The sequence below is a fragment of the Chlorocebus sabaeus genome, chromosome 15 (assembly GCF_047675955.1).
Source record: "Chlorocebus sabaeus isolate Y175 chromosome 15, mChlSab1.0.hap1, whole genome shotgun sequence".
NCBI classification, from domain to species: domain Eukaryota; kingdom Metazoa; phylum Chordata; class Mammalia; order Primates; family Cercopithecidae; genus Chlorocebus; species Chlorocebus sabaeus.
In genome coordinates, this window is record NC_132918.1 from 48,120,656 (window position 1) to 48,130,231 (window position 9,576).

Sequence of the window (9,576 nt, forward strand, 5' to 3'; positions counted from 1 at the left end):
ATAGGTGAGCCACAACCTTGCTGCACATCCTGCAGGGGGATCAGAGAACTCTCCCATTTCATATGAATGCCCAGCTCCTTTCCACCTTTTGGATCTCAACTCAAAATGTCACCACCACCTTTGACCATTTATCTAAAGTAGGTTCCTCTTCTCCAGGAGCTGTGGCTCCTGCCTGTAGTCCCAGCTACTAGAGGCTTTGAGACCAGTCTGGGGATATAGTGAGACTCCTATCTCTAAAACAGAAAGAAGAAAAAAAGTAACTACAGTTGCCCCTGCCCCCTTCATGCCCACGTACACATGCATTCACCTAGCTTCACCATGTTTTACTTTCAACACACCATATATCACCATGTGAAATTCCCTTGTTTATTGTTTCCCTCTCCTCATTAGAACCTACGTTCTGAGCCTGCAGAGTTAGATCCTCAGCACCCAGCACAGAATGTGGCACATTATAGGCACTTACTTAATATTTGCATGAATTAATGAATGAGCAAATGAATAAATTATTAGATGTGGGAGTCCTTGTTGGAGGAAACAAGTTTGATATAATATTGTCCTAGTTTCTAAAAATGAAACCTCCAAACAATGGAAAAAGCAGCTTCATTTTCTATTTATGTCAATACTGCCCCCGTAACAGTTAAAATCAATGCGTCAGGAAGTATGCTTTACTTTCTGTTTGTGCTTCTGAGTCAGGAAAATAAGTAGTTTTGCCTTCCGATAGGTGAACAAAATTAGAAGAATTGATGTTTGCATGTTTTCTGGGATATGAAATTCTCAAGTCCTTGTTTAAAAAAGGTAATTTGAAAAAGCTGGGACAGGTTTTTCTCAACCCTTAAAATGAAACTTTCGGTTGACACTAGAGCTTTATTGCTGGCAATGATAAGGCATTTGTTTACTAAAAGTAACACTGTTTCATATTTATCTTGCCAAAAATAGATGCTACCTACTCTATAGACAGAACTACTCAATTTTGACCAAGAAGATATCTCAGTATCATGGGAATAATATTAAATTTGAACAATACAAAGGTTGCAGAATACTCACGGGGATATGAAAAGAGTCTTCTATACATTTGATGATTAATCAGGCAATAACAAATGACTCAACTGCTACCTTTATGTCTAGGTTTATAAGCTTGACTCTCCCAGCTGTGGTAACATAAGTGTCAGATGTTCTTCAACAGTCATTTATTTACTTTATAGATTGTCTGAATTATATGCCAACTCAAAAATTTAAGATTTTAAAAAATTACCAATAGTTTTTAAAATAAAATTTAATACATAAAAATATTAAACTGAGCCCAAATGGTGAAGAGCCAGCTTATATATGTGTTGACTCTTACTAAAAAGAAAGGGGATAGATGGCCTAGCGTAAGGTATCTATATATTCTGTGTTGAGGTCATTGAACAATAGGGTATTCTTGATAAGTAAACATTTGGGCTATGGGTCAATAACAACAGTTAAAACCTGTTTCTGGGTAAGCAACACAATTAAGGCAATAAGTGTGTTTGGGATACCAGTTCAAATGAATTTGTTTGATGTTATAAAATGGTTACTAAAATACTGGTTGCCAAGCCTGGGTTCGCAGTACAATTACCTAGGGAGCTTTACAAGACAGCTGATTGCCAGTTATCCTCAGAGATTCTAATTCAGGCAGCCTGTTGGGGCTTTGGAACCTGTAGTAAGAAAAGCTCTCTTGGTGACTCCAATGATCAGCCAGTTTAGGGAACCCTTGCAGCAGAATTGTCCAAGTGTTACTAGAAGTAGATTCACCAGGATGCCAAAGAGGCTCAATTTTCAGGGCCTCTCATTTGCATGGGTCTTTTCTAAAGCACCGTATCTAATTTTGTATTTGTAATTTTGTATTCTTTTTTTTTTTTTTTTTAAATGAGACGGAGTCTTGCTCTATCACCCAGGCTGGAGTGCCGTGGCGCCATCTCCACTAATTGCAAGCTCTGCCTCCCGGGTTCAAGCCATTCTCCTGGCTCAGCCTCCCCAGGAGCTGGGACTACAGGCGCCCGTCAACACGCCCGTAGTAGAGACGGGATTTCGCCGTGTTAGCCAGGATGGTCTCGATCTCCTGACCTCGTGATCTGCCTGCCTCAGCCTCCCAAAGTGCTAGGATTACAGGCTCGAGCCACCGCGCCCCTCCTTGTATTCCTTTTCTTAAAGAGGGCCCCCTAATTGTAAAGAGCTCAGTCCCCACAAAACCTGAATCTGCTCCTGGCCATAAACTATACTGTAGTCAGAAAACTATAACTCACAGGCAAATCTGGCCCTCTGCCGGCTTTTGTACAGCCCACACGCTAAGAATAATTTTTACATTTTTAAATGGTAAAAAAAAAAAGAGTAATACTTTATGACACATGAAAATTACTTGACATTCAAATTTCAGCATTCGTAAATAAAGTTATATTGGCTCACAGCCATGCTCACTCATTTATGTATTGTCTATAGTTGCTTTAGTGCTACAATGGCGGAACTGAGTAGTTGCAACAGAGACTGGATGGCCTGAAAAGCTTAAAATATTTACTCTCTAGGTCTTAACAGAAAAAGTTTGTAGACCCTTGACCCATGCCATGAAATAATAACATCATAGACATGACAGAAAATTGATTTGAAGGGGTTGATTTATTTAATGTGAAAAGCATAATAGAGGAACTGTTTAAGATAAACAACTTACAAATATTCCCAATTGTAGAAGTGAAAGATTGATTCTATGAAAATCTACAAGTGATTGATTAAATTTAGACATGAATATCAAAGACTTTATAGAGTCATAGCACCTTATCAAAGATCATTTAGCCGAAGTTATGCTTAGTCTGTAGGTTAGAAGCAATGAAGTGAGACAGATTGGTTTGTGGGATGACTCAGGATAGGATGATAATCAGTAAAAACCTTCCCAGGTGGAAATTACAAGGAAAAGAATAGAGGATAGTTGCAAAAGATTTATGGAATTAGATTAACCACTTAGCATAAAATATTACTGCTCTGGGTTGTGAAAAAGTATAGTAAAATGTTGCTAAAGTTATATTTCAAAGTGTAGCTTCCAGAGATGGAACCAGTTAAAGCAATTCTACAAACAAAGCTAAAAAATATTTTAACAATAATGATTGGGTGTATTAGGCAAGAACTGTGACAGATCATCGAATTCTGGCAGCAAAGCATATTAAAAATATTGATTTAGTTGTCTCTCTTGGCAGAAGTATGGCAGAAACTTAGACAGAGCCGTGAGGGTCACTCTGAAGGTCTGGGACCTCAGAGAGGCAGCAAGGAGGAAAGTCCATCGAAAGACAGTCAGTGTAGCACTGGGGTTGGTGGGAACGCTAACTGGTCATGTTCTGTAGCAGATTTCTCAATCAGGCAAATAGTAGAGGAACATTATATCCAAAAGACAAATTGACTAGGAAGTTGGCCAGTGAACATATTATTAGGATTGGGAGGTCAATGATGAAAGCAGAAGCTCTTAGTTCACTTCGCAGCTCTCATGATAGGATTGTACAAAAGAGAAGAAACGATCTTCCTTAACTGACTCAGGGCCAGGTACTTCGAAGATCCAAGTAGTCTGCTACTCCGGCTTCTGCTGGAATCTTGACTGTTTGGAGGCAATTTGTTCTGTGTCTTTTGGAGAAATCCCCTGTGTTCCAAAGAACATCTGGGAATAATATCTCAACTGTAGTTCAACTTTTCCATTTTCACAAGAGAAGGGACTTGAGAGCTGGACGGTAATAGACAGTCGTTGAGTCCATCTGAAGGATGGGTGATTTACCAGGCAAACGTAAGGGAAAGAGGAAGGAAAGCATCATTTTGAAGCATCTACTATGAACTAGGCACTCTGCATATGTTACGTCATTATTTCACATCTCCTCAATGTAATTATTATTGATTCCACTTAACATCTGGGGAAGCAGGGAGCATAAGCTTCACGCTCACACTCATCCAGCCTCTGACTGAACTACTGAACTACTGAATTCATAAACGTGAATGCTGAAATGTGAATGCACGTCTGTCTGGCTGCCTGGCCCCAAGTTCTTACTCCTTTCAATTTACCTGGCTGCTCCAGGTAGGCTCTCCAAGCAGATAAAGCAGCAAGTAGAAAAACATGGCATCATAAATATGTTTGCTACTTTTAAGGACCACAAAGACATTTCTTAAATTTATTGGAGTTATAAAAACAAAACTAAATGAATACCCTTCATTAATGAATAATACTATCTCTAAGGTGGACGGTCACATTACCTATCGCAGTCTTCCTTAAAGTGTCACATTTGGAATCTAGTAAATGTCCTGTATTAGGTCCCTTTGAGACTTTACACAATTTACCCCAAACTCACTGTAAAAAAATGGTCTCTTTATATGTAAAGTTCAAGTTTTGCCAACTACAGGTTGCTCAGGACAGGCAAGCAGCTCTCCTGGCCCCTAGTTTCAGCGATGACTAGTTTCTTTTCACCACAGTCCAATTAGAAATGAGGTTATAGTTGTAAGTCTTCCTTCCCTGAGGTTTTTTTTTTTTTTTTTTTAATGCCGGCCGTTATAGTAACGAGTCACATGGTCTTCCCTTAGGTGATGGTCAGTGGTTAAAAACAGCCAGTAGATCTTCAGAGGAATTATTACAAGTTTTAAAAAAAAATCATTTAAAGAACATATGCCACCATTTTGAAGTTCCCTGGTAAATTATTTGATCAGTTTACCTTCTATTTCCTCCAAAACTGTGTCCTCACAGTTTTCAGAGCTTAAAATAGTCACTTTTTTATCCCTTAATCACAAACCACTCAGAAGAGGCTATAAGAAGAAAATACCATCAAGCAATGCTGCCTTAAGGAATTCTGTTTACTCTAAATTTAGTACATTTCTTTTGTAAACCTAGGCCTAATCTCAGATTAAACAAAACAAATGGTAGCTAAATAGATGGCCTCTTCAACTCTGTTTGCTCTACCACAGACAAACAAGTCAAGGCCTTCCTAATTTGCAGTTCAGAAAGCTCTCTTCTCAATCTAGAAGAGGGAAAAAGAAGACCAAGCACCAATCTAAACAGACATTCCGTAATTATAGGATTTTAGGTTTGGAGTCACTTCACTTAATCTTTGCATGACCCAGAATTCAACTCAGAAGATTAAAAGAACAGCATTTTCAGTTCTATTCATGAAAATTAAGGACTTGGCTGGAGTTAATAAAGCCGAGAAAAAAGTATAAGCTGTTAGTCAAAGTCACGTAATCCTTACTGCAATGCAAAGTGGAAAAAAATGTAGTTGTGTGTTATTTCCATTACAATAAGTAATACATTTGTTTACATATTTGGAAAAGAGGACATAATATTCTGAAGGTGAATTATTCTGTGTGGGAGAACCATATTAAGATTCCACTGTTGGAGCAACTCCAGAAGCTTATCAGATCTAAATAAAAGATTGATGATGATTCGGAGTTTAAAATTTAATGTCTAAGCTACCTGCTAAATTTTACATTACAAGAACGTTGACTGTACTGTAAATCAATAAAATCAATTATGCTCTCTTATGGAATGGATGTTATAAGATAAAAATTATTTACATATTACTGTGCCTTTTCAGGGTGTGTTGTTTACTTCTTTCACTCACTATCATTTGTCAAAATTTTCATTTTGAAGGATTTAATGGATAATATTTAATACACAGTACATTAAAAATGCTATTCTGCTAGAATACCTTTTTTCTATAAATTACACAAAGACATGATCATTTCTACCTATAAACATGGATTTACAAAAACAAAATCTAACAATCTGATATACCAGATTTAAGGAAATAATTTCCAAGTTGTAATTATATTGAAACTGATCCTTTTTCTGTTAAAAGGAACTTCAAGGCAGCTATTATGTGCTATGAATAAATGATCATACAATAATCATAGTTATGAGATCTGTAAGTAAATGGTTAGCATCTGTTTATCCAACACCTTAGTTACTGTGTAAGTCTTTCCCCAAAGCCAGGCTACCAATTCACAGGGGCTTTATCTTTGTCTAAGACCATCTCTCAAGTGAATTAAAGGCTTGTGAGAGAAGGCAAATGACCTTTTATGGGTTTGGAGTATACTGTGAGGTTAAGACTGCAAATGCCACTCCAAGGCAAGAGTTGGCAGTTTGTGTTTTCCCCTGCACTCGTCACCAGTGTTCCCATTAATCTCATTCCCCAGCCTCCAGCAGGGAAAAAGCCCATCTTACTAAATAATGCAAATGTAAATATTGTACACCTATGTATCTAAATTATGTTTTCATAAAATTATGAGATAAAGATTTTTGATCATTTAAGCAGTTCAGACACTTGGTTACATTCATAATCAAGAAACGAAAGATGTCTCCAGGAAAACAGTGTCCAACGTTGTAATAAGTAATCATTTAAAACATATTGCAAAACAGATTGTGATAAGAACTTATAATCTGTTTTTTAACTCAGAATTAGAATTTGATAAAGACAAATTTCCAGGTCCATGAAATAACTTAATACTTTGCTTTCTTGCTTTCTTTCTTTTTTTGGGGGAGATGGAGTTTTGCTCTCTTTGGCCAGGCTGGAATGCAACGGCACAGTCTCGGCTCACTGCAACCTCTGCCTCCGGGGTTCCAGCGATTCTCCTGCCTAGGCCGCTCAAGTAGCTGGAATTACAGGCACCCAGCACCATGCTGGGCTAGTTTTGTATTTTTAGTAGAGATGAGGTTTCACCATATTGGACAGGCTGGTCTTGGTGATCCTGACCTCAGGTGATCCGCTGGCCTCGGCCTACCAAAGTGCTGGGATTACAGGCGTGAGCCACCGCGCCCGGCCAATACTTTGTTTTCTTAATATGAATAGGGATATACTTGAATCATTCAGGAAAGCCCCCTGTATCTTATTCCTAAGTCTATTGGATTAATGTCATATGTACATCAGGTTAGCTAGAAAAAAGGACATTTTAAAGGGCATTAATCATTTATGTTCAAAGGTAAGATATTAAGAGCAATATAAATTATAACTAATTTCTGAAATCAAGAATTTACTCAGAAAATCTTTTCTAGTTTTTCATCAGCTAACAATTATGACTACTTTGTCCAAAATTTTTTCTAGTTTCAAATTTAAGCTCCCCCCACTGTCCCCGGGTCACTTACACCATTCTCTTCTTTATAAAATCTTATATTTGGAAAAACACAAAGTATATGCAATAGTCATTTAAAATTTTGTAGGATTTAAACAATTACAAAAGATACAAGCACTTGCAGGTCAAACACTGCATAGGTGACAAAGATATATATATATATTTTTTGAGATGGAGTTTTGCTCTTGTTGCCCAGGCTGGAGTGCAATGGTGCGATCTCAGCTCACTGCGACCTCTGCCTCCCAGGTTCAAGTGATTCTCCTGTCTCAGCCTCCCGAGTAGCTGGGATTATGGGCGCCTGCCACAGCATCCAGCTAATTTTTGTATGTTTTAGTAGAGACGGGGTTTCTCCATGCTGGTCAGGCTGGTCTTGAACTCCCGACCTCAGGTGATCCACCCGCCTCCACCTTCAAAATGCTGGTATTAAGGTGTGAGCCACTGCACCCTGCCAGAAAAAGAGATTAATGTCTCCTTCATCCCTTCCAACTCATCCTCCGCAGAAACCTGATGTTAACATTTCAGTGTACATCCTCCATCCCAAACAAATATTTATACATGTATTTATCCAAGCATAATGTATAATTGTAAAAGTTCTTTTTTATAAAGTCAGAATAAAAATCAGAATAAAAATATAAATTCACATTATTCTATGTATTAATCAGAACTATTTTGGTTGTAAGTAATGGAAACAGAAAATAGTTTAAGTAAAAAAAGTATTTAAGTGTTATTGGTTTGTGTAACTGAGAAGGCTTCAAGAATAGCTGGATCTAGGAAATTAAATCAGCAGTTAGCCTTGGTTTGTCTTAGCTCTGTTTTTCTCTATGTTGGTTCATTCTTGGGCAAAACTTTTCTTGTAGTGGCAGGATAGGTGTTTTCGATATTGGACATATCATATACAAAATGCAAAATACTATGTTTAACAATTTTAGAGAAATATCGAACAACCTTGAAAATATAGGCAGGAAATGAGAAATTATCTTAAAATGTCAAAGAGATTTAAAGAACCAATTAAATGAAGAATTAAATAAGAATGAAAAATAAGAATGATGAAATTTAAAAAACAATAGAAGATTGCCATTTCTGATTTCTGACAATATGGCAACCAAGATATTTTGGACCATTCTCCCACTGAAAATAACAAAAGATGTGGCTAAATCAGAAAAAAAAACAACAACGGCTGGGCGCAGTGGCTCATGCCTGTAATCCCAACACTTTGGGAGGCCGAAGCAGGCAGATCACCTGAGGTCAGGAGTTCGAGACCAGCCTGGCCAACATGATGAAACCCTGTCTCTACTAAATATACAAAAATTAGTCTGGCATGGTTGTGGGCACCTGTAATCCCAGCTACTCGGGAGGCTGAGGCAGGAGAATCACTTGAACCCTGGAGGCGGAGGCTGCAGTGAGCTGAGATTGTGACACTGCACTCCAGCCTGGGTGACAGAGCGAGACTCCATCTCAAAAAAAAAAGAAAACAAGAAAAGAAAACAACAATATCAAAAATAAAAACAAAACTAGAGGCATCAAAAAGCTAACAAGATAGTAACAAATAACCAAGCCAAAATATGAGAGCAAGTAGAAACACAGAAATAAGCATAGTGATAAAGCCAGTATTATTTATTCAAGAGAATTTCTAAATGTACTCTTACCTTGTGTGGTGATTCTGCCTCATATCCTCCTGTCTTGATGACCTTATGAACAAAGCCGCAACCCCAAATGATTGTCCCTGTGCCCTGGGGATACTCAGCAAGTAAACTAGTCTGGATAAGGACCAATTGGGAGCACACTTTCCTGAGCATCTCAGAATCAGATACGTTCCTTGACAGTCTAGACCACAGACAGCTGGACTCGCACAAGTGTAGGTTTGTGAAGCCTTAGGTGACAATATTGAAGTAGGATTGGGTGGGGTATGGAGGGCACACAACAGTTAGAAAGGGTAAGGCAATCTGTCGTTCTTCCTACCTGCCTTTTCCACAACAAAGAGGGAGATGGAGCCGGCATGATGCTCACCCTCAGCTCCCGGAGAAGCCAGGCTACTAAGCTCAGGTCTGCCCTGCAGTCCTCTCTGTTACTGAAGCCACCACGTGCCTATTTCCTGCTACCACCTCCTTGCCAGTGGATGCACTGAGCTCAGTTCAACTGTGCACCCACCCCGCCCCAACAACCTTTAATCACTCAGTGCACTGAAAACACTTACTGCCCATACTCTTACATCAGTTAGGGCAGTTGTCCCAACCTTTTTGGCACCAGGGACTGGTTTCATGGAAGACAGTTTTTCCATGGACAGGATAAGGGTGGGGGATGGTTTGGGGATGATTCAAGCACATCATATTTATTGTGCACTTTATTCCTATTATTATTACATTGTAATATACAATGAAATAATTATACAACTCACCATAATGTAGAATCAGTGGGAGCCCTGAGCTTGTTTTCCTGCAACGAGACGGTCCCATCTGTGGGTGATGGGAGACAGTG

At 38.6% G+C, this 9,576-nt stretch overlaps 1 long non-coding RNA gene across 1 annotated transcript; it reads right to left on the bottom strand.

Moving 5' to 3' along the window:
- Positions 1–2,612: 2,612 nt before the first annotated feature.
- On the bottom strand, positions 2,613–9,280 carry LOC119625776 (uncharacterized). Its single transcript, XR_005241893.2, has 2 exons — positions 9,061–9,280; positions 2,613–3,749 (listed from the first exon to the last, which is right to left on the bottom strand). It is a non-coding gene; the product is annotated as an uncharacterized lncRNA (long non-coding RNA).
- Positions 9,281–9,576: the final 296 nt, after the last annotated feature.